We start from the raw sequence: 26,443 nt of genomic DNA on the forward strand, positions 1-26,443 counted from the left end.
TTAATGTGACACTTTCTAAGGATGGCACACTTCACAGTAGTATCATAAATTGCTTCCAGTTAAGCCTTGGTCTAAATGAAGAATTAACATTGAGACTTTCCAAAAGAGAAAAATAAATGCAAAGAACTCTAGGGCCATAGTGACATTAAATTCTCTCAACTTTCCCTTAAAGCATATATACAAAAATAATCTCATCTTGGAGCTGGAAAAAAGTGAGTCAGGATGATGAATAGTCCTCTCAAGGATCTAACATAAATATGAAAACACACCCCAACCACCACCCCCCGCCCCACCACTAAATTCCTGTTCTCTTGAACCCACTTGCAGGTTCAATGTAGCCCCAGCTGCTAGAGTCATTTCTCATTTAGGCCAAAGAAATTTATCTAGTGCCATCATCTGGGACTAAACACACTTGGATTAATTTGGTACTTACTTTGTGTGCTAATTACGATGACATTTTCAGAACTAAACCTCCCAGAATCTTCAGGAACCTACCTGCCTGTCTTTGGGTGCACTCAAAGACTGAAGCTTTTGCCTTGAATCCCAGCCCACTGTCTGGGTTCTCTGCTTCCTGCTGCCAGACCTCCTGACAGCAAGTTCTGTGTTAGCCTGCTGCCGTGTCCTTTCGGACTCCTGGTGACTGCCTGCCTGCCTGGTGAAAGCCTTCTGCCTACACCCTAGGCCACCATAGCGTTGGTTTCAGGGCTTCGGGCCTAGAATCCAGGTCCCCATTCAGTTGTGCTATAGCTTTGCTTTAGTTGTGCTCTGCTTTCTCATGGGTTCTGCCCCATCCAGCACTACCTTTTCTGTTTACCCAGTATCTCCTTATCTTGATGGAAACTATAACTGAAACATATAATCATTTTTTAAAAATTTTGCACTCAATTCTACTGATTCAGAATTTGGGATAATTAGAAATAAGGCTAGCCTAAATTTTAATATCAATTTAGTTAAGGACAAAATCTGCTAAACAAAATAGCTATTGCTTCAGGTAGAATACTTACATTTTATGAAATAATGAACTTTCCAAACACACTGAAGCTGTTTTCAACTATTTACATAAATACTAATATGTTCCTTGGGAATCTCATGTACTCAACAAAACACTTCCTCTGAAAAATACTTTTCAAATAAAATACACTTATTTTGTTGATTAATAATAAGACTGCTTTAAAAAAAATTGTTTAAAGATATATTTTTATTGATTCTCTCCAATAGCCTGCTGTTTCTCTTCACTTAGTTAAAATTAACAAGAGCTTGTTGAAATAGTTAAAAACTGTTAATCATGTTAACATTTATAGATTTGTGAGTTTATAGAATCACATGTAATGAAAAATCCATAGGAATTAAAGCCTCAATTTGATATAACTGCCAGAAAGAAGTTTTTTTCTTTTTCTTTGCTCCTTGGGAAACTTGTAATACCTGAACAGTGTTAAAATCTGTTTGACCTAAATTGTGAGGTTCAGAATATGGCCAATTTAAAATTCAGCTCTCTTTTATTTTATTTTATTTTTTGTATTCTTCCTGGACATTATTTCCCTAGTTTTGAGACTTCATATTAAGTGAATGGATGTAGAGAATGAAAGGAACCCAAGGAACCAGAAAGTGTGTGAATGAGGCAGCATTTCCCCTAATTGCAGTGACTCCACGTGTGTTGTAAGAGAGGACCCTCAGAGTCTTGTGAAGGACCCAGAACTAGTTAGAGGGAAGGAACCAGCACACCTTGAGTTCATACTTTGTGCCGTGTGCTGCACAAATAGAATATTTATTCAGATGTCTAGACTCAGCCTTGTACAACAAGGAAATAATTTCAGTGCTGCTCTCAAAACTGCCCTTTAAACTAGCTCTGTTAGTTTTCTCATCTCTGACAGATAATCTTGCATAAATACCAGAGTTTTACATCACTTACATCTCACTTTCCAGTATTAAACACCTGATGGCTATTGAAGTTTCAGTCTGTCATCAGATCAAATCTTCTCACTTCCTGCCTTTAGATCCCCTGGGTGGCAAAAGGAAGATAAGCTTTTTTTCTAAAGTATTCTCCTAGGTTCTTCACTGTCCCCCCGCCCCAACTCCTGCCATCAGGAGGCATGGGAAACTCATTTGCACACTGCCCTCTTAGAAAGGATATTTTATGCCCAAATCTGTCTATAAAGCATCCTGGACTGTAATTTCTCCTTATCAGTTTTATTAATGAGAGTAAGATGTCGCCTCTTGAGTTATATTGGAGTATATTCAATTTTTCTTTTTAAATAAGGTGCATTAAATTGACCAAGGTCACAACAAGTGCTCCTCTTAGAAACTGAAATCATATATTTGGAATTCAGAATCCAAGCTCTTCTTATTGCCCTATAAAGATTCTCAATGAGTATAAACACAAATAAATGTTAAAGTTTCACACCTTTAGCATTTCCTCTCACCCAAGTTTGAGTTATTAGATCAACACCTTTAGAATAAATAATACCACTGAGTCATTAACAAAAAAGTAATTTATAAATCAAGAAATACTTGTTTTGAAGGACTATAATAAATATTAAATAAAAAAGGTGAAATAAATAGATTCATATTATTTTCTCTATTTAAGGGCAATATTTTTCTAAATAAAAACTGGTTTGCTGGAAAAGATCACATTATGAATTGAGGACTTTAAAGATTTGAATGTTTGGACATGTTGAGGGCAATCTAGTAATTCTCAAACAAAAATAAAAACCCGTGATATTCCCTGGAAGGAACATTATTTATGGAGTTGTTCTTACAGTAGTTCAGAGATGTTAGAACAACACCACGTGCACATACTCATATTGGGAGAATATAAAGTATAGTTGGAAGGTAGGGAAAAAAGCTTGGACGTGGAGGTGGCTTAGTGGTTTGACTATTGCCAGTTCACACCCTGTTCATAAATACTCCAGGATTTTATTTCAGTTCCTTGCCTGACATAAAATGAGATACTATATTACCTGTAAGGGAGTTGTTGCAAGTAAAAATGAAGAGTGAGTAAATGCTTCTCAAAACTATTTCCTCTGGATTGGTTCAGATCAGAGAAAAGATATTCAAAATCTTAGGAAAACTAAGAAAATACTGAAAAATTCCACATTCAAAAATTACTATCCTTAAGTGTATGAAGGTTAAGCAAGTTGCTTTCTGGCCCCTCATTTCACCACTGTATTCCTTGATCTCACATTTTTTGGCCCAGCATTGAAAGGTGTTTCAGAGACAAATAATAAGGGGTGAGGGTGAAGGTGATAATGACCTATTAAGTTATCCTGACTTGTTTTAGAGTTTGGGGTGTGAGTAACGTCTCAAACAATGTGCTCACTTACCTATAGTCTTTCCTTAGGTGTAATATTTATGTTAGAAGCGTTTCTTTACATTGTCAATTTTCCCTTGTAGCAAAGAGGAAATCAATGGCTATGTGATTATCTATGACAATACTCTGTTGATGAAAATTCAATTAATTATCAAATTAAGAAGAAAAAAAAAGGGAATATTATTCAAGCCAAACTGATGATTAAAATCTAGGCGGCAGATTCTCAGAAAGCTCTGAGAACTAGTAAACCTGTTAGAAGCTGAAGGCATAAACAGATACATTTTGATACAAAAGATCAAACATCAAATATGATAGTTTATATAAACTTTACTAAGGATACATAGTCCAGGTAAACACATTCAAAGCAAATAGCAACTCACCATGACACCCTACAGAGCTGGGGAAGAACATTACTCTTTTAAGAAATTACATTTCATCAGAAGAAAGAAAAAATTGATCTTTACAGCTGAGTCGGCACTCCCGTCTATGAGGAGCTCTGGTTATCGTGTAAAGCAGATGCACACTGCACATTCGGGAGGGAGAAGGCCCAAACTCACACACAGAGAGAATTTATGTTTAATTTTTTCTTGACCTGTTTTAAAACATAAATGTTATTTTATCAACTGGGTGATGAATTTAAACTAGCTTGTGGGGCTTCCGGAGCAGAAGGCAGTTTCATAAGAAGTACCAGAAAGGGGTACAGACACCATTGGCAGTGTGCATACTGTTTATGTCAATAATAGTGAGCCAATTGTTGTTCCTTTAAAATAAACAGATTTTTGGCCACAAATTCTCTGAAGAGCACAGACTGATTACAGTTATTTTAGCTCCAGTAATAGTTCCCATTCCTGCTGTGGTAGGTTTCATTGGCAGGGTTGGGATGATCTGAAAAAAGTCACTCTGTTGAGGCAAAGTCCACTGTTTACAAGGCTGACGTCTCAGGTGCACTATATGACTGACATTTAAGAATAAGAAGGCGCTGATAAGACGAACTCTACCTTCTGAAATGTTAAAAGGAATTACTATTACATTTTTCTGTCAGCAGAATCAGATGGAGGAAGACAAGTCTAGCAACAAGTTAACTCAAAATTGTAGCTTTGTTAGTCGGGGTTCTCCAAAGAAATAGAACCAATAAGATATAAAGGGAGATCTATTATGAGGAATTGGGACATGTAGTCCTGGAGGCTGAGGAAGCCCATGATTCATAGTAGTATAGCTCAATCTGAGCCTGAAGGCCCGAGAACCAAGGAAGCCAATAGACTAGACTCCAGCCTAAGGGCAGGAGAGGGTGGGATGAGATGTCCTGGCTCACCAGCAATGAGGCAGGAAAAAGGTGCAGATGTCTCCTTCCTCTACCTTTTTGTTACATTCAGGCCCTTAGCAGATTGGATGATGCCCACTCACATTAGGGAGGGAAATTTACTTTACTGAGCTCACCATCTCAAGTGTAATCTCATGCAGAAACACCCTCACAGACCAAATACAGAAATCAAAATTTACCAGATATCTGGGCATCCCTTGAGCCAGTCAAATGATACATAAAATTAACTACCACAGTAGCTAAGAGACAAATGAGCAAAAGAGTTTGTTTTTCCTTAGGGAGTGAAAAAATAGCAGAATGTAAATAATGGAGTTTTATTATTATTCAGTTGCTAAGTTTTTTGCAACTCTTTGGGACCCCATGGATTATAGCATACCAGGTTTCCTTGTCCCTGACTATCTCCTGGAGTTTGGTCAAACTCATGCCCATTGAATTGGTGATGCTATCTAACCATCTCATCCTCTATTGCCCCTTTCTCCTGCTGCCCTCAATCTTTCCCAGCATTAGAGTCTTTTCCAATGAACTGGTTCTTCGCATCAGGTGGCCAAAATATTGAAGCTTCAGCATCAGTCCTTCTAATGAATATTCAGGTTTGATTTCCTCTAGGATTGACTGGTTTGATTTACTTGCTGTGCAAGGGACTCTCAAAAGTCTTTTCCAGCATCGTAATTTGAAAATGTCAGTTCCTAGGTGCTCAGCCTTCTTTATGGTCAAACTCTCACATGACTACTGGAAAAGAGAAGCCACAAATAATGGAGAGTATATTGAAAAATCTGTATTCACTTAACAGATGGTGTCAAACTATAATAATAATAAGCAAGAAGTGACCAAAGAAAAAGTATACTAAGGAATCAGAAAATCATGTTCTGTTGCCTTGGACAGAAAAATGTCTATGTCTTCTGGAGGCAACTTGATCAGAGCCTTGAGAAGATACTTTTTACGTCAATAGCTATCAGTTTAAAGACTACTGACAGACTGGGCAGCCAGTGCTGTAGAGGAAATGGTGTATGTCTTCTTAATCAAGAAACGTGAATCTACAAGTATCTTGTGGTTTTTCTGTCATGTCAGTTGTTAACAGTACATCATAATGTTCTTTCCATCATAGATCGAGGGCAGAATTCTTGATGTCTTTCCCTGAAGATCAGCTTTTCAGGCTTCAGATCATCCTGGGGCTGTTTAGGTGACTGTTCTAATAATGCAGTTTGAACCTCTTGTCAACAAAGCTAAATATGAGCCTCCTGTATTATTTAATCAGATCTGTTTGCAATAGGTGGAATCAGATATTGGAAATGAAAGTCCCAAACATATGGAAAGGCTTGTTATTAACTTGGGAGGAGACAACTTGTGGGTCCTGAAAGGTGTTAGTCTTATTCTGGTCAAGTCTAAATGGTAACACTTTAGGACTTGAAATTTCAAGGAGGTCTGAGAGCTTTGTTTATATCATTTTAGGATTCCATTGGTACTTAATTTTTTGATGCTTTTGTATGAAAATGACCATGAAGTTTCTTAATAAGAGGTGAACATTTACAGAGTTATCTAAAAGCAATGCCAGCAAAATATGTGCCTATGTCAATGGAGACAGAACTGAATTTCCTGACCTCTATGATCCCCAAGAAAATAAAGTCAAACTATTTATTTATTTATTATTATTATTAGGACTATAGTTCTCTGGCCAGGAAAGCACTTGAGTCATTCTAAGAAAAAGTAAATAAAACTGGAAGAAAATTATAGTTCATTGGTTGGGGCACTTGCATAAAATCCATTTGGGGACGGTCAAAGGGGCTTCAAGACTTCCAGTTCAGCTCAGTCGCTCAGTCATGTCCAACTCTTTCTGACCCAGGCTTCACACTGAACTGCAGTATGCCAGACTTCCCTGTCTATTACCAACTCCCAGAGCTTGCTCAAACTCATGTCCATCGAGTTGGTGATGCTATTCAACCACCTCATCCTCATCTCATCCCAACCTCTCATCCTCCTTCTCTTCCTGCCTTCAATCTTTCCAGCATCAGGGTCTTTTCCATTGAGTCAGCTCTTCTCATCAGGTGGCCAAAGGTTTGGAGTTTCAGTACTTCCAATGAATATTCAGGACTCATTTAATTTAGGATTGGCTGGTTTGATCTCATTGCTGTGCAAGGGACTCTCAAGAGTCTTCTCCAACACCACAATTCAAAAGCATCAATTCTTCGGCACTCAGCTTTCTTTATGATCTAACTCTCACATCCATACATGACTACTGAAAAACCATAGTCTTGACTAGACTTTACCTCCTTTTTATTTCATACTTTTATAATTCTATAAGGATCATGCCACTGGTAGGTAGGACATGTATTAGAGACATCCTCATAAGTTTGTTCCCTTATTAAAATCAGGCACCAGTGTTATTTTCAAATTGTTGACACTTTATCTCCACCTCTGAGAGTGATGTATAAAACATGGTTGCTTAACTCTACTTGAGACATTTTGACTCAAGAGATCTCTTGAGAGTTAAAATTATCTGATGAACTATATGCATTTTAATCTCTTTCATGTTTTTTTTTTTCCTGCATCATTAGTTTGTCTCTGACAGTCAACATAACCTCTGTAAATGCCTTCAACATGCATCTTCCTTAACTGCTTATGGGTACAATTACTCTGGTAAATGGTACCTGTTGATCAAAGTGGTCACTTGCTATGTTTAGTTTTATTTGTTCAGAGGGAGAAGGCCCCTGATGGATGACAACTGGGTTTTAGCCAAGTTCTAGAGACATAAAACAGTAGAAGCACCACACAGAAATTCTCAGGTTGCCTGCTGGAAGTGAGACTAGGCTTCCTCTAGGCTGAGCACCTGTTTCCTTTGAGGTTTCTTAATCTGCAAGATTAAAACTGGGTTAAAACTCAACATTCAAAAACTAAGATCATGGCATCTGGTCCCCTCACTTCATGGCAAACAGATGGGAGAAAAATGAAAACAGTGACAGACTTTATTTTCTTGGGCTCCAAGATCACTGCAGACGGTTACCAAAACCATGAAATTAAGACACTTACTCTTGGAAGAAAAGCTATGACAAAACTAGACAGTGTATTAAAAAAGCAGAGACATCACTTTGCTGACAAAGGTATGTACTGTCAAAGTTAAGGTTTTTCTCAGTAGTCATGTGAGAGTTGAACCATAAAGAAGTCTGAACACTGAAGAATTGATGGTTTCAAACTGTGGTGCTGGAGAAGACTCCCGAGAGTCTCTTGGACTGGAAAGAGAACAAACCACTCAATCCTAAAGGAAGTCAACCCCGAATATTCATTGGAAGGACTGTTGCTGAAGTTGAAGCTGAAGCTTTGGCCACCTGATGGGAAGAGCCAACTCACTGAAAAAGACTCTGATGATGGGAAAGATTGAGGCAGGGGGAGAAGGGGGTGACAGAGGATGAGATGATTGGATGGCATCACCAACTCAATGGACATAAGGAAGGACAGGGAAGCCTTGTGTGCTGCAGTCTATGGAATCACAAACAGTCAGACATGACTTTGCAACTGAACAACATTCTGTTCTGCAGAACAAGAACAAGAACTTAACAACAACATTCTTGTTCTGCAGAACAAGCTTTCTGTTTTTTAATACTTTTACATTTTTATGATATTTTTCTAATCAGAAAAAGTGTACTGCAAATTATGAGTGCTCTCTTTAAAATGAACTTGCTGGTTTTAATTTCAGCCCAGTCTAAGGAATAAATAAAATAAAAGTCAAGGCCCAGTCATAAGGAATAAATCACATTTTCAAAACCACTGCTTGTGACAGATGTGTCTGTGATTCTATGTGATCCTACATTATGAAAGCATGTTAAATAAATAAAATTAAGGATTTTTAGGTGTCCTTTTCTCTGTTTTGATTGTGATCATAACTTGATTTGCCAAATAAGGAAAAAAACATGTAATAGATAAAACTTGTGTTTATAAGCTCATGCATTTATCAAGTTGTTGTTATTCACTATGATTATTTCAAAAGAAAAAATTTCAGCTTTTATCCCCATGCTTTTCTATTAATAAACTTATTTTCATCTAATCGCAAAAGTCTGTTTCTTCAAAGAATGAGTTTGTTTTGCTCATTGTTCATGAAGGCACCATCTCAATGGAGACCCATGCACAGGATGTTGAGGTTAGGAAGATAAGGCTCTTTTCCTTGAATGACCTTTCTCCATGTGATACTTTAAAGACATATTGAATTTTGTTTGCTCAAGCAGAATGTAAATTAATTTCTTTGAAAATCAAACTCTCTGAAAATAAATCAAAATGCCTATCTGGTGCCTTGATCTCAAATCAGTCTGGTTAAATTTCTGATTTTTCATGAAAGTAAAGTATACAACATATGTGCATAACACACATACAATGTGACAGTGTAGTTCAAGGGTAGTCAATTTTCCTCTGGTCATGCTTCAAGGGTTCAGAAAATTTCTTTGTGAGAGTTGCTAATTTGAGATTATAACCTATGTCCTTAGCATGCCTTATTTTCTAGTTTTCTAAATTCTTGCTTTTTTGTGACTTTATGTCTTTGTACATGCTACTTGCTGAAGCTGCAGGGAGAGGGTGAATGGGATGAGTATGTGCTTTGGAGTCATACAGATGTGGGTTCAAATGTTTTTATAGCTTATTAATTAAATGGTCCTAGGAAAGTTATTTATGCCCTATGAGCCTCCGTGTCTTCATCCTTATTATGAGAATAGCAACACTGATTAGCTCACAGAATTTTGACACATTTATTGTGAAAGGTCTAGTAAGTATTCAGAACCATGTAGTCTTTCTGTTTTTCATTTTGCCTCAGTCCATTAGGGGTTGCTGGGCTGGTGCACTGGGATGACGCAGAGGGATGGTACGGGGAGGGAGGTGGGAGGGGGGTTCAGGATGGGGAACACGTGTACACCCGTGGCAGATTCATGTTGATGTATGGCAAAACCAATACAATATTGTAAAGTAAAAAAATATATAATAATAAATAAATGATAAAAAAAAAAAAAAAAAAAAAAAGCACCGTAGACTGAGTGGCTTACAAATGACAGAAATTTCTGGAGTCTAGGAAATCTAAGTTCCAGACAGATTCAGTATCTGGGTATCTAGTGAGAGCCTGTTTCCTGCTGTCTATGAAGCAGGTGTGTCCTTGCTTGGCAGAATGAGGGAGTGGCCTGGGGTCTCCTTTACAAGAATACTAATCCCATTTAGGCAGGCTCCACCCTGTTGACCTAATCACCTCTGAAAGACCATCAGATTGGATGTTAAAATTTAAGATAATCTGTGTGGGCACACAAACATTCAGTTTCTAGACTCTCCCCAGTGTATTTTTATAGAACACGTAGGCTTTAGATAATAAAAGGCAAGAGCATTGTCTCAGGCATTCACAGAAGTGGGGCATGGAAAAGCAAGACCAGTCCTTATCAGGGGCAGTGGAAATTTCAGGGGGCATCCTTGCCCTTTCCCACGGGTGCTTCCAAATTTCACCTGTCTGATTTTTAACTTAAGAGATGGGAACATTTATGCATTAAATCAGCTTGCTGCCTGGGGCCAGGATCAAAGATAGAGACGCTCCCAGACTGGTCAGTACTTTCACTTCCACAGTAAATCATTAGGCATCTGCTCTGATTTTTTCTTTTTCTTTTTTTTTCATTTAACAAACCTTCCTTTATGTTTGCTCAGCCTCACCTATTAAATTTCTTTCTTCTTCTTTCATATATGTTTACTTTCAGAGTAATGTAATTCAAAACCATAATGACACAAAAAGAGACATTTTAGGCAAATAAGAGGGCTTCCCAGGTGGCACCAGTGGTAAAGAACCTGCCTGCCAATGCGGGATACATAAGAGATGTGGGTTTGATTCCTGGCTTTGGAAGATCCCTTGGAGGAAGTCAGGGAAATCCACTCCAGTATTCTTGCCTGGAGAACCCCATGGACAGAGGGGCCTGGTAGTCAATGGTCCACAGGGTCACAAAGAGTCAGATGCAACCAACTGAAGCAATTTAGCAAACATGCACAGGCAAATAAGAAGCAGAATCCACTTAATGTTCTTGGCATCTACTGCACACTGATCTCAATAAGAATTAAAAATATCTCAACTATTGCATGATAAAGGCAAATGATCTGGGGTGGAAGTTGCAGGTTGCTCTCATGAGACTTCTTACCACCTAGAACTTAAACTTTCCTTAATTTTACTCCAAATACTTTATCCAGGGGTGATGAAAGTATCAGGTTGGAAAACATGAATGGTTTAAACTACCTACTGAAGAATCTGAATAGACATACAGTGTGAATAGAGATAACGTGTGTGGATAGAGATACCCTTGAATTTCATCATAAGAAAGAAGCAACATCAAAGAGTGTCATCATTAAGTTGATTATCTAAGGGGGAGAAATAACCAATATTTATTTTGCTATGACAGAGTCATAACTTTTCTTCTCTATTACAACATATAATATGTTCCCATGGATACCTTTTGCTCATTTGAAAAAAAAAAAAAAAAACCCACAGTGCTAATAAAGAGTATGCTTTCATATCACCTTGGTTACCTGAATGCCAAATGTTAAATCATAGATATTTGTGTAATCGAAACTTCAAGAGTTGGAAGCAACCTCAAAATTCAATTAAATCCTAATGGTTTACTTTGCTAATTATCTAAATAGAATGTTTACTTTACAAGCAAAGTCACTAATCAGGGGAAATGAATATTAGCTATTTTGTTTTAGCTGTATTTTTACCCCAAAATGAAATAAATGTTTAGTTTTAAAGCAGTATGAAAATGAGCAAAGGAAAAACTCTTTTCATTTTTGTAAACATGTGACTACAAGATTCTTTTCATTTACAAAATATTCTACAGTGAGTAAGCATGGACACGTATGTGATACTTAGACAGCACTTTGATTCCCATCCCCAAATTAATGGTAGCTTGTTCAGAGGGCAAATGGATCTCTTGTTTTCTTGCCTTCTTGCTTATTACTTCTTCATTTCATTGTTCTTGATATTGGGAGGCAAAAAAGGAAAGAAATTCAAATGTTCTTTTTTAGAACTTTTGTCTCAAAATGAATTTAGAGAGAGTAGGGAAAGATGGTGGATGAAGCAGGCTGAGGAAAGGGTGCTGTATTATATGGAAAAGAGATGGGTCAGAAGAGATGGCAGAAGAAAATTTGGACACATGGAGGAAAGAAAAAGTGAGGTGAGACTAATGGATTGAATTATATCCCTGTCACTCAATTTATATGTTGAAATCCTAACCCTTAGTATCTCATATTGTGACTGCATATTTGGAGGTAAATTCTTTAAAGAGGTCAGTTCAGTTCAGTCACTTGGTTGTGTCCGACTCTTTGTGACCCCATGGACTGCAGCACACCAGGCTTCCCTGTCCATTACCAACTCCCAAAGATTGCTCAAACTCAAATCCATCGAGTCAATGATGCCATCCAGCCATCTCATCCTCTGTTGGCCCCTTCTCCTCCTGCCTTCAGTCTTTCCCAGCATCAGGGTCTTTTCCAATGAGTCAGTTCTTCACATCAGGTGACCAAAGTATTGGAGGTTCAGCTTCAGCATTGGTCCTTCCAATGAATATTCATAACTGATTTCCTTGAGGATTGACTGGTTGTATCTCCATCCAGTCCAAGAGTCTTCTTCAACCTTTAAACAGGTAATTTAGGTTAAATGGTGTCACTGGGATGGTCCCTAAGTCAGTGACTGAAGTTTAAGAAGAGGAGATCAAGACATAGAGACAGGAATGATCAACTGGACAGGGAAAAGACAGCCATCTCTAAGCCAAGAACAGCCTCAGAAGAAACCAGCCATGCCAGCACAACTTCTGAACTGTGAGGAAATAAATGTCCACTGTACAAGTATCCAATCTGTGGTACTTTTTCCCCCTGGCAAATGAGCACAAGATAAATTAAAAGATTGGTTAGCAAGTTGTTTCATATCCTGTGATGGTACCTCCTTCTGTCACCCTCAACCTAAACCCAATCCTACAAATTTTAGCATAATTCCTAATTCATGAAGAGTTTGAAAGCTGGTGAAGCAAGGAATAAAGGTGAATCTAACACTGCTTATTTGACTTATATGCAGAGTACATCATGAGAAACGCTGAGCTGGATGAAACACAAGCTAGAATCAAGATTGCTGGGAGAAATACCAATAACCTCAGATATGGAGATGACACCACTCTTATGGCAGAAAGTGAAGAAGAGATGTAAAGAGCCTCTTGATGAAAGTGAAAGAGGAGAGTGAAAATATTGGCTTAAAGCTCAACATTCAGAAAACTAAGATCATGGCATCCAATCCCATCACTTCATGGCAAATAGATGGGGAAACAGTGGAAATAGTGGCAGACTTTATTTTGAGGGGCTCCAAAATCACTGTAGATGGTGACTGCAACCATGAAATTAAAAGATGCTTACTCCTTCAAAGGAAAATTATGACCAACCTAGACAGCATATTAAAAGCATTCAGGATGGGGAGCACGTGTATACCTGAAATAAAAATTTAACAAAAAAAAAAAAAAAAAAAAAAAAAAATAAAAAGCAGAGACATTACTTTGTCAGCAAAGGTCCATCTAGTCAAGGCTATGGTTTTTCCAGCGGTCATGTATGGATATGAGAGCTGGAGTATAAAGAGAGCTGAGTGCTGAAGAATTGATGCTTTTGAACTGTGGTGTTGGAGAACTCTTGAGAGTTCCTTGGACTGCAAAGAGATCCAACCAGTCCATCCTAAAAGAGATCAGTCTTGAGTGTTCATTGGAAGGACTGATGTTGAAGCTGAAACTCCAATACTTTGGCCACCTGTTGCAAAGAACTGGGAACGACAGAGGATGAGATGCTTGGATGGCATCACCGACTCAATGGACATGAGTTTGGGTAAACTCCTGGAGTTGGTGATGGACAGGGAAGCCTGGCATGCTGCATTCCATGGTGTCGCAAAGAGTCGGACATGACTGAGTCATTGAACTGAATTGAACTGAATGTGAGAAATGAAGTTATGCGTAATACTACTCAAAGCCACAGGATAATCTCAAGGAATTCTCAAAGTGGGCATTTCAGCCTTTGGGGAGATACACTAAGACTATATATTTCAATTAGAAAGTAAAATGGGAAATTCTATTGAACCTGTTGTGAAATCACAGACTTGAGTTTATTATTTAAATCATGCTTTACTGATGAACAACTTCTTAAAAAATTGGAGTCTCATGCATATAGACTTGCCAAAGAGTAATGTTGTTCTTGAGGAAAAAGCTATTACCCTAAACTGAAGTGCAACTTTTGGAGCAGTAAGAGGAAGGAGGACACACACCTAATCAGTCAGATCAAGGAAGTGCACCTTTAACATTAAAGGAAACTAAGTTGTCATGGCCTGATGTTCTCAACCTTGTTTTGAATTGGAGCTTTGGGGCTTGGTTTTGAAAGTAAGATGTCTATAAAAAGCATTATTTTATAAACTTTAGAACAGAGTAATGGAGGTTTTCATTATTATTAACCTTAGTTATTGGCTTGAAGTAATATTTTCTGGACTGTACAAGGTGGGACATCAGACGACTCAGCCCCCACACCTCACCTTTCAGTAATAATGATCAGAATGTGATATCCATCCTGAGTCATAAGTCATCTGTGTCTTAATGACACTGAAATGCAATTGTCTTAAATGAGGATTGTGGTCTAAATTGTTGTAGAAAGGTTAGCTGCCACACTGAAATTGTTAGCCCTTACAAGGAGAAGGCAATGGCACCCCACTTCAATACTCTTGCCTGGAAAATCCCATGGACGGAGGAGCCTGGTAGGCTGCAGTCCATGGGGTCATGAAGAGTCAGACACGACGGAGCGACTTCACTTTCACTTTTCACTTTCATGCACTGGAGAAGGAAATGGCAACCCACTCCAGTGTTCTTGCCTGGAGAATCCCAGGGATGGGGGAGCCTGGTGGGCTGCCATTTCTGGGGTCGCACAGAGTCAGACACGACTGAAGCGACTTAGCAGCAGCAGCAGCAGCACAAGAAGTTTGGGTGAAGCGTTCTGTCTCGGTTGGAATGTTTAGATACAACTGGTCTATGACACACTGTCTGCCCTGCCTTCTTCCTTATGTGACACACACTATAAACCTATGGATGGCTCTCTGACGAACCCCCCAAATTAGTAGTCAGCAGTTCCTTTTAGAAAGTCATAGTTGCTGCTCTGAATGTGTGAAATCTGTGCAATTCTGCTATTAAACTGAATTCATGAGACTCAAAGATACCAATCCTCCAAGAGTGAGAACAATTTAGTAGAAACAGACTCAGATCTTTGCAGCCTAGCAAACAATGACTCAGTTTTTACCCTGTTAGTTTTAACTGGAGGTCTTCATTTTTAGAGATGAATCAGAAAGGGGTCCTCCCCTATTTTTCCATTTTGATGTATCTCAGTGTTTCATTTTGATGTACTTCCTGTATCAGGAAGTACACAACACCGCTTTGTGACAGCTACTAATATAAACACTGCCTATTCTTCTAAGTAAATCAATGCCTGTAAACTGTGAAAGGCAGCCAAGCACCATGGAAAAAGCAAAATAGGCTCTAGAGTTAGAAACACTAGTGTATCCCAACTCTACCACTTATTAGCGGGCTGAATTTGAAAATATACTTTACCTATCTGCATCTCATTTTCCTCATTTGTAAAGTAAGGATAGTCATCCACTCTTGGGGGTTGCAACAAGGAGCATTCAATGATGCAATGTTTAAAAGCAATCAGTTGAGCATATAATAAATATAAAATAACTGGTATTGTTATCAAGGACTATTAGCTTGATCCACTTCAGTATGCCAATTTTTTTTTCTCTCTTTGATTTAGTACAACTAGTATATTCAGTTTTTCTTAAATTATAGTGATCTTATGTTTTAAATAAGACAGGCATCAAAGCTATTTATCGGTCTCTATCATAGAGAAATATTGCCGTCATTGTTCAAAACTGTTCAGTCTGTGCTGCTGAAGTCAGGTATGTCACATGCGATCTCAGCTAGGCTGAAGATGATGTAGAAGTTGTGTGTACCCACTATGGCCTCAATATGCATTTTATTTCTGTCTGCCTGCTGTGTGTCCAGACATAAGCTTTTTGATAGTGATATAAGTAAAATATATATATTTTGTCTTTAAAGATGTAATATGATTCAGAAAAAAGAAGACACTTAAAATGGTTTGAAAACAATAAGGAAAGTCAACAAAAGCAAAGCACTGTGTTACAAGAAGAACATAAGTATCAAAAGGAGACAATGGAGCTCCAAGTTTGAGAGATTCTTAGAAAGAGGGGTTTGAGCTGAATTTGAAAAGAAGTGATAGATATGGAAATTTTGAAATTAGCTATTTGGCAGCATGTTCTACATAATTTAAAGTTGTGAATAAGAAGTATCGTTATCATACTTTATCCTTCTTTTACCAAAGGTGAGACTGAAACTCAAAAATAAGTAACCAACTTAAAGTTGCATGCTACGTACAGATCTGGAGTTGAAACTCATCTGCTTACTCATAAACCAAGCTCTGCATGTCACAGCATGTAGGCTCACTAAAAAAAAAAAAAAAAAAAAGTTATAGACACTGGAGAAATGCTATGCAGAAAATTTTCTTTTCCTTAGCAAATCCTCCAGTCTTTCAGTGATAGGCAGATCACCCTGTGTTTTTCACTCGCTGGACATTTTAGAACTAGATCTGTGTAGACCTGTGAAGTGAGAATTAGTGGATTAACTGCCAAAAGTCTGGTGAAGAAAATCCCCTGTGAGAAACATATTTATCAATACAAATTGGAATGTAAACAGTTTTCTACAAGAAAGAAATGCTAACATATATGCTTTCTGAAACAAACATTTATAAATCTCAGCATCACAAATCATCACTTGATAGAAATATTTCTACCATGGCATTCAATATTATGGAAATTTTCTTTGGCTTTCTTTATTAAACAGACTTAGAAACTCAACTTAATCATAACAAAACAGCAAATAATAATCTAAATGTTATGATGACATGTAAACCCTAACCAATCTTCTTTCTTAATTCTATAAACAACTATAATAGTTAATCCAAAGTTTTATCTTTGCATGAAATGTTCCCTTGGTATGTCTAATTTTCTTGAAGAGATCTCTAGTCTTTCCCATTCTGTTATTTTCCTCTATTTCTTTGCATTGATCATGGAGGAAGGCTTTCTTATCTCTCCTTGCTCTTCTTTGGAACTCTGAATTCAAATAGGAATATCTTTCCTTTTCTCCCTTGATTTTCACTTCTCTTCTTTTCACAGCTATTTGTAAGGCCTCCTCAGACAGCCATTTTGCTTTTTTGCATTTCTTTTCCATGGGATGGTCTTGATCCCTGTCTCCTGTACAATGTCATGAACCTCTGTCCATAGTGCATCAGGTACTCTGTCTATCAGATCTAGTCCCTTAAATCTATTTCTCACTTCCACTATTTAATCATAAGGGATTTGATGTAGGTCATACATGAATGGTCTAGTGGTTTTCCTTACTTTCTTCAATTTAAGCTTGAACTTGGCAATAAGGAGTTCATGATCTGAGCCACAATCAGCTCCCAGTCTTGTTTTTGCTGGCTGTATACAGCTTTTCCAAGGTATGGACCTAGCAGAAGCAGAAGATATTAGGAAGAGGTGGCAAGAATACATAGAAGAACTGTACCAAAAAGATATTCACAACCCAGATAATCACGATGGTGGGATCACTGACCTAGAGCCAGACATCCTGGAATGTGAAGTCAAGTGGCCCTTAGAAAGCATCACTATGAACAAAACTAGTGGAGGTGATGGGATTCCAGTTGAGCTATTTCAAATCCTGAAAGATGATGCCATGAAAGTGCTGCACTCAATATGCCAGAAAATTTGGAAAACTCAGCAGTGGCCACAGGACTGGAAAAGGTCAGTTTTCATTCCAATCCCGAAGAAAGGCAATGCCAAAGAATGCTCAAACTACAGCACAATTGCACTCATCTCACATGCTAGTAAAGTAATGCTCAAAATTCTCCAAGCCAGGCTTCAGCAATATGTGAACCGTGAACTTCCTGATGTTCAACCTGGTTTTAGAAAAGACAGAGGAACCAGAGACCAAATTGCCAACATCCACTGGATCATAGAAAAAGCAAGAGAGTTCCAGAAAAGCATCTATTTCTGCTTTATTGACTATGCCAAAGCCTTTGACTGTGTGGATCACAATAAACTGTGGAAAATTCTGAAAGAGATGGGAATACCAGACCACCTGACCTGCCTCTTGAGAAATCTGTATGCAGGTCAGGAAGCAACAGTTAGAACTGGACATGGAACAACAGACTGGTTCCAAATAGGAAAAGGAGTACATCAAGGCTGTATATTGTCACCCTGCTTATTTAACTTCTATGCAGAGTACATCATGAGAAACGCTGGGCTTGATGAAGCATGAGCTGGAATCAAGACTGCTGCAAGAAATATGAGTAACCTCAGATATGCAGATGACATCACCCTTATGGCAGAAAGTGAAGAGGAACTAAAAAGCCTCTTGATGAAAGTGAAAGAGGAGAGTGAAAATGTTGTTTTAAAGGTCAACATTCAGAAAACTAAGATCGTGGCATCTGGTCCCATCACCTCATGGGAAATAGATGGGGAAACAGTGGAAACAGCATCAGACTTTATTTATTTATTTTTTTGGGGGGGCTCCTAAATCACTGCAGATGGTGATTGCAGCCATGAAATTAAAAGACGCTTACTCCTTCGAAGGAAAGTTATGACCAACCTAGGTAGCATATTAAAAAGCAAAGATATTACTTTGCCAACAAAGGTCCATCTAGTCAAGGCTATGGTTTTTCCAGTGGTCATGTATGGATATGAGAGTTGGCCTGTGAAGAAAGCTGAGTGCCAAAGAATTGATGCTTTTGAACTGTGGTGTTGGAGAAGACTCTTGAGAGTCCTTGGACTGCAAGGAGATCCAAACAGTCCATCCTAAAGGAGACCAGTCCTAGGTGTTCATTGGAAGGACTGATACTGAGGCTGAAACTCCAATACTTTGGCCACCTCATGCAAAGAGTTGACTCACTGGAAAAGGCCCTGATGTTGGGAGGGATTGGGGGCAGAAGGAGAAGGGGACGACAGAGGATGAGATGACTGGATGGTATCACCGACTTGATGCACATGAGTTTGAGTGAACTCCGGGAGTTAGTGATGGACAGGGAGGCCTAGTGTGCTGCGATTCATGGGGTCGCAAAGAGTAGGACACGACTGAGTGACTGAACTGAACTGAACTGAACTGAAAGTTTTATCTTCTTAAAGCACTAAAACAAATAACATTTTTACCATGACATGTCCTAGTAAGTTTTTTTCATTGACTTTAGTTGTATTAATGACTTATGGTTCAAAAAATTTTTGATCAGGAAAATTGAACATGATCAGGCTTTATTACTTTTTAAAAATTTTTACACCAAATACATTGTGTTGCTGTTGTTTAGTCGTTCAGTAATGTCTGACGTTTTACAACCCCATGGACTTCAGCACACCAGGTTTCCATGTCTTTCACCTCTTCCTGGAGCTTGGTAAAACTCATGTCCATTGAGTCAGTGATTCCATCCAACCACCTCATCGACTTTCTAGAGGATATATATAGTACAAATATATGTATGCCAGAAACATATATTTTTACAAATAAAACTGTATTTTTACATATCCATTTATCTAATCCATCATCTTCTAGCTATTTTCTATTTGTCATCTTCCTATCAATCTATTTATCTTTTGTCTATTCAGTTCAGTTCAGTTGCTCAGTCATGTCCCACCCTTTGTGACCTCATGCACTGCAGCATGCCAGGCCTCCCTGTCCATCACCAACTCCCAGAGTTTACCCAGACTCGTGTCCATTGAGTCGGTGATGCCATCCAACCATTTCATCCTCTGTTGTCCCCTTCTCCTCCTGCCTTCAATCTTTCTCAGCATCAGGGTCTTTTCAAATGAGTCAATTCTTTGCATCAGGTGGCCAAAGTATTGGAGTTCAGCTTCAGCATCAGTCCTTCCAATGAACACTCAGGACTGATCTCTTTCAGTATGGACTGGGTGGATCTCCTTGCAGTCTAAGGGACTCTCAAGAGTCTTCTCCAACACCACAGTTCAAAAACATTCGATTCTTCAGTGCTCAGCGTTCTTTATAGTCCAGCTCTCATATCCATACATGACCACTGGAAAAACCATAGCCTTGACTAGACGGACCTTTGTTGGCAAAATAATGTCTCTGCTTTTTAATATGCTACGTTGGTCTTAACTTTTCTTCCTAGGAGTAAGCATCTTTCAAATTTTATGGCTGTAATCACCATCTGCTGTGATTTTGGACCCCCCCAAATAAAGCCTGTCACTGTTTCCTTCTTTCCTCATCTGTTTGCCATGAAGTGATGGGACTGGATGTCATGATCTTAGTTTTCTGAACGTTGAGCTTTAAGCCAACTTTTTCACTCTCCTCTTTCACTTCATCAAAAGGCTCTTAAGTTCTTCTTCACTCTCTGCCATAAGGGTGGTGTCATCTGCATATCTGAGGTTATTGATATTTCTCCTGGCAATCTTGATTCCAGCTTTTGTTTCATCTAGCCCAGTGTTTCTCATGATGTACTCTGCATATAAGTTAAATAAACAGGGTGACGATATACAGCCTTTAGTCTATGTATCTATTCAATATCTATCAACCTGTTAACTATCTATCCATCTATCTATATCTATCATCCACTTCCTGTTCTTCCCCATTCCCCTCTCCATTTCCCTATTCTCCTCTTTAACCTCCCCACAGATTTTCCTCTCTCCCTTCCTCTTTTAAGTTCCCCTCATGCTTCTTCATCCCTCCTTTTAATTTTTCCTTTCATTTTGTTTTCTTTTTTTAAATGAAAACCTTAACTAAATAAAGTTGGGTGACCTACAGGAGAATTTTCATGCCCTCTGATGATTGCAGAGCCCAATAGAAAGAAGACAGACTCCTCTTCTTTCCTGGCAAGGATTCAGCCAATGAAAAGCCATGGCCTCTTTGTTAATACAGCCTCCTGACTCCCTTTGCCTTTCTATAACACTGTTGTTCCCATTCTGTGCAGGACTTACACATGGCTTGCCATGGTTGTAGACCTTGAATAGCAGCTCTCTTTTGATCTTGTATAAACCATCTTTTCTAGAGAGATATCTGCCAGCCTGTTTGTTTCAGATCAGCAGGTTATTCATCCTTATCATTCTTTGAAACAGATTTACTTGAGAATTTTCTGATTTTATTAATATTTGTAATATGATGAAGCAACAATGCAAATATTATCCAAACTATGTTAACTAGTGCTCTTGTGAATTTTTGTTCCATATATCTTGGCATTTTTAGTAAAGAAACATAATTCTTATATCGAAATTTCCAAGGGTAAGAAATTCCTCTCAAGATGGAGCATTTTCATAAATAATAAGGAGTTAAGTAGTTTGGTAAGTAGCAGAAAAGACAGGCAACTTGGAAAGAATAGTCTAATTTTTAAAATGATTTTTACACAGCTTGTTTCTGAGACTTGAAAACTGGGTTTACAAATTTGTTCATGGAATCAGAGTATAACCTTCAGAATCTTTCTAGACAAATATTGTAGATGGCTCAGTTAGTTGCTTGACACATCACTAAATATTACTGATAGAGATGTTCATGATGATAATGATGATGATGATAATGACAAAAATGATGTTTATGACAATGTTAAAGTCAAATTCATATCTCTGTTACTCATGTTAGACCTTCATATAAACATCCATACTCTAGCATCAGATATTCATCTTCCCAGATATCTTCAACTGGATACTTTGTAAGTACCTGAAATACAAATTGATCTCAAACAATTTGTAAACTCCTATCCCTCCTTCTAGACCTTTTCACAAATATTATATACCACCCCATCCCAAAACTGAGACCTTAAGTGAATTCTTATCTTGGTACTAGGCATCCTCATAATGCCAAGAATCTTGTCTCCTACTTAGAAATATGGTAGCCTCCTAGAATTCTCCCCAACCCTTCTTCCCATTCTCCCACCCCTTCTACATCATTTTGTCACTGAGCTCACCTAATCTACTTGCAAATGAAAACAATGACTACTTTCCTGATATGACATGTTATTTTAGCTCCATATCACACTTAATCTGTTCAATAACCCTTCTGTCTACAGATGGTGAAGTATTGTATCTCAGAGGCTGTTTCTTCCCCTAAGCCACATTGCCCCTTGTAAAAGTCTCTTGCTATTCTCCTCCCTTCTCCATTCCTACTTCCACTGGCTTTCTTGAGCTCTTTTATTGTCCTTTCTGGTCTTCTACAATAGGCCCTTGTTGGTGTCATATAGTCTTGCCTCCCTGAAATTCATGCTCCATAATGACGCCAAGACAAGGCTCTAACATGCACATGATTCTGTTACTCTGCTGCTCAACATTTTTCAGGGGGTTCTCAGCAGCTACATCATAAAATCTGATGTCATTTTCATTGCACACGAGGCTCTTTATGATTTGGCTACTTTCTATCTGTATTGTTCCTCATCCTGTCCATGACACCAATTGTCTCGCTGTTCACATTGTCTGGACTGTTCGCTAAACCCACTGTAGACAAGGTATGAGCTAAGAAGCTGGAGAAGGCAATGGCACCCCACTCCAGTACTCTTGCCTGGAAAATCCCATGGATGGAGGAGCCTGGTAGGCTGCAGTCCATGGGGTCGATAAGAATTGGACACGACTGAGCAACTTCACTTTCACTTTTCACTTTCATTCGTTGGAGAAGGAAATGGCAACCCACTCTAGTGTTCTTGCCTGGAGAACCCTAGGGACAGGGGAGCCTGGTGAGCTGCCGTCTATAGTGTCGCACAGAATCAGACACGACTGAAGCGACTTAGCAGCAAGAAGCTGGAAGGAGATTTGAGGAGCAATAGGAACTACAGACATGTTTATTTTCTCCTGGCTGAGAATAACAGCAGCCATAGCATAACCTAGCACAACACAACCTCTCTCCTGGCTGACACAGCAGCCAGAACAGTATTCTCTCCTAGCTGACGCAGCAGCCATGGTAGTAGACACATTATAATCTCTCCTCTCATGGCTGACCCAATGGACACTGCCATGAAGCAGGAGTAATGCCACCACTCACACACACCACATGTGTGAGGTGGAGCTCACACACGTAATAATGCACACAACCTGTGATCAAGCCAGTACCTTGTGATGCACATGCACAGTGCTACAGATGATCTCAGCAGTTACAGAACGTGGAGCGAGAGAGCCTGAACACACCATCGGGGCTCATTTGCTCTCCCCACACTTCACCCCTTCAGGGTCACTCAGCTCACATTCTGTGCGCAGTCCACTTTCTGCTTTGTCCCCTTGTGGGTAACAATGACCCTTGAATTTACATCTTGCAACAACACTAGATGTTACAACAACAAACAATTACATCCCAAATACATAGGGAAACCGAGTTACATCCCAAACAAGTAGCAAAACCCACATAGCCAGGTATCACCTGGAACTCAATGTTGCAGTTTTTGCTCTCACGGGGCTAGAAGAGCCACCCTCCACGTGTGGAGTGCCTTTATCTTCCATGGCCAAGTCCATTTCACCATTTGATCCTGTGAAATTGCAGGAAAGCCTCCACAGGGGCAACTCCATCTCTCCAGGGATTTTTATTAAGGACCCACAAAAGCCCTACAGGTGCTGGGTCCACTGCTCCAAGGAGGGTATCTTTTGTGGCATTCACAGTCCTCCCACACGATCACACTTTTCTAAATCTGAGGGCACAGCCTTTAAAACATACTGTCTACATGGTAGAAAACAGTCTTGACAGTACACCCTATAGCTCAAACTGTAAAGAATCTGCCTACAATGTAGGAGACCCAGGTTTGATCCCTGGGTCAGGAAGATCTTCTGGAGAAGGAGGAAGATCTTCTGGAGAAGGGAATGGCAAACCATTCCAATATTCTTGCTTGGAGAATCCCATGGATAGAGGAACCTGGCGAGCTACAGTCAGTGGGGTCTCAGAGAGTCACACACAACTGGGCGACTGACATTGCTAATAGTACACCTTCACACAAATAAGCCCACAGTTGCATCTGCATAAACTGGAGAGGGCACCTGCCAGCCCGGGCCCCCTTCGGGGTCTTCACACTTCCAGATGGCGTCTCACATGCCATCCCTCTACTTCTCTCAGTGAGGACCCACGAAATCCTCAGGCACTGGGCCCACCCTGTGTCCCAGAGTTGCAAAAGTCAAGCTGCCAAGGTTTCCCTTTGCGTTTGCCGAAACTGTTTACCCAAGTCAACCAACTGCCAGAATGTATGGTCAATACGTCATGAACTCATTCGTGTTGGGGGCCCCTTGAGGATGTCCCTCCTGGGCCATTGGCTGCTCATGCTCCACTTTCTGCTGCATAATGGGGCTCGCTGCCAAGCAGGGACCCACAGTCTCATAATGTTCATCATCGTTGTCACTTACAACCCCACTGTCAGAGATGCTGGGTTCTTCAGGGCCACAGGGTTCTTGCTCTCATGCCAGTATATGTTGCTCTAAATCCTCCAAGTGTCTCTGCACATTGTGCGCTGGCATGACATCACAGAGAGCACTATCCACATTAACCTTCAGGGCAGTTAGGATAATCCACCCCAGTGCCAGCGGCACTCCGTGCTGCCTTGCTCGGCAAACAGGAACTCACCACCTCTATGCTAAGTCACTTCAGTCATGTCTGACTCTGTGCGACCCCATAGATGGCAGCCCACCAGGCTCCCCCATCCCTGGCATTCTCCAGGCAAGAACACTGGAGTGGGCAGCCATTTCCTTCTCCAATGCCTGAGAGTGAAAAGTAAAAGTGAAGTTGCTCAGTCTTGTCCGACTCTTAGCGACCCCATGGATTGCAGCCTAACAGGCTCCTCCATCCATGGGATTTTCCAAGCAAGAGTACTGGAGTGGCACCACCTCTAACGCCTTTTCAGTTCTCTCTGGTGAACTGTCCGTTGCTTCCCAGTCTTCCACCAGAGCCCACACCCAGAGGATCACAGCCACATGGTACCACATGCTATATGGTGGCACTGGCTTCCTCCATCCAATTGGGCCACAGGCTCTCCTACCTCCTGTGTATCCTGCTGACAACACCAGTTGTATTGCTGATCCTATTCATGATGTCAATTGTTTCACTGTTCACATTGTCCACACTGTTCAATGAACCCAGAGTAGACAAGGTACAAGCTAAGAGGCTGGAAGGAGACTAGAGGAGCTGCAGGAATTGCAGACATATTTATTCTCTCCTGGCTGATGCAGCAGCTATATCAGCAGCCATAACAAAACTAACACAGCACAACTTCTTTTCTGGCTGACACAGCAGCCATAACAGTATTCTCTCCTGGCTGATGCAGCAGTCATAGCAGTAGACACTCTGTATTCTCTCCTCTTATGGCCGACCCAACAGACACAGCCATGAGGCAGCAGTACTGCCTTTATTCTTCAGGTGGAGCTCACACATGCGTACTCCACACAACCTGTGACCAAGTGAGTGCTTCGTGACGCACTTGGCAGTGCTACAAATGATCTCAGCTGTTACATAGTCATTATTTACAAAACGTGGGGCGGGAGAACCTGAACACACCATCATGGCTAATTTGCTCTCTCCTCACACTGTCTTACTAACCTTATTTTTTAATACTTTATACCCATCAGCCCTCATCCAAAATCTACTCTGCAGTAGATCTTAACTACTTGGGATTCCCTAAATAAGCCATATATTTTTAGGCTTCCAGAGTTCGCTTGTGTTGTTATCACTTTCTAAATTGTCTGACCTCCCCATTGCTTTCTGCTTAGTATCAAATTATCTCCTCTATGAGTATTCTCAGCCCTGGCTCTATGTTAGGATCAGTTCAGTATTCTTTTTAAGGCACTTTAAAAATGCCTATGCCAAAAAAGTGTGATGTAATTTCCTGAGGTAGGGTCTGATATTTTCATTTGCTCTGAACTCCCAAAGTATTCTGATGTGCTCAGATGCTTCTTCTTCTTAATGTTGCCATTTATGTGCTGTGATTTCCTTTGCCATAATATTGATCACTTTTGTTATAATTTATTTTCAAGTCTAATTTCAAAATAGAACCTGAACCTGAGCTTTTAGCAAGGTTGTTGTTAGTCAGTCACCAAGTCATGTTTAAGTCTTCATGACCCCATGGACTGTAGCACGCCAAGTTTCCTCATCCCTCACCATCTCCCAGAGTTTGCCCAAGTTCATGTCCATTGAATTGGTGATGCCATCCAACCATCTTATCCTTTGTCACCCTCTTCTTTTTCTGCCTTCAGTCTTTCCCAGCATCAGGGTCTTTTCCAATGAGTCAACTGTTCACATCAGGTGTCCAAAGTATTGGAGCTTCAGCTTCAGCAACAGTCCTTACAAAGAGTATTAAGGGTTGATTTCCTTTAAGATTGACTAGTTTGATCTCCTTGCTTTCCAAAGGACTCTCAAGAGTCTTCTCAGGCACCATAGTTCGAAAGCATCAATTATTTGGCACTCTGCCTTCTTTATTGTCCAGCTCCCACGTCTGTGCATGACTACTGGAAAGACCATACCCTTGACTATATTGACCTTTGCTGGCAATGTGAAAGCAAAACCTTTGCTTTTGAACATACTGTCTAGGTTTGTCATAGCTTTCCTGCCAAGAAGCATTCATCTAATTTCATGGCTGCAGTCACCATCTGCAGTGATTTTAGAGCCCAAGAAGAGGAAATCTGTCATTGCTTCCACCTTTTCCTCTTCTATTTGCCATGAAGTGATGTGGCCAGATGGCATGATCTTTTAAGCCAATTTTAAGCTGGCTTTTTCACTCTCCTTCTTCACTCTCAT

Source organism: Bos mutus, chromosome 17, assembly GCF_027580195.1.
Source record: "Bos mutus isolate GX-2022 chromosome 17, NWIPB_WYAK_1.1, whole genome shotgun sequence".
Classification (NCBI taxonomy): domain Eukaryota; kingdom Metazoa; phylum Chordata; class Mammalia; order Artiodactyla; family Bovidae; genus Bos; species Bos mutus.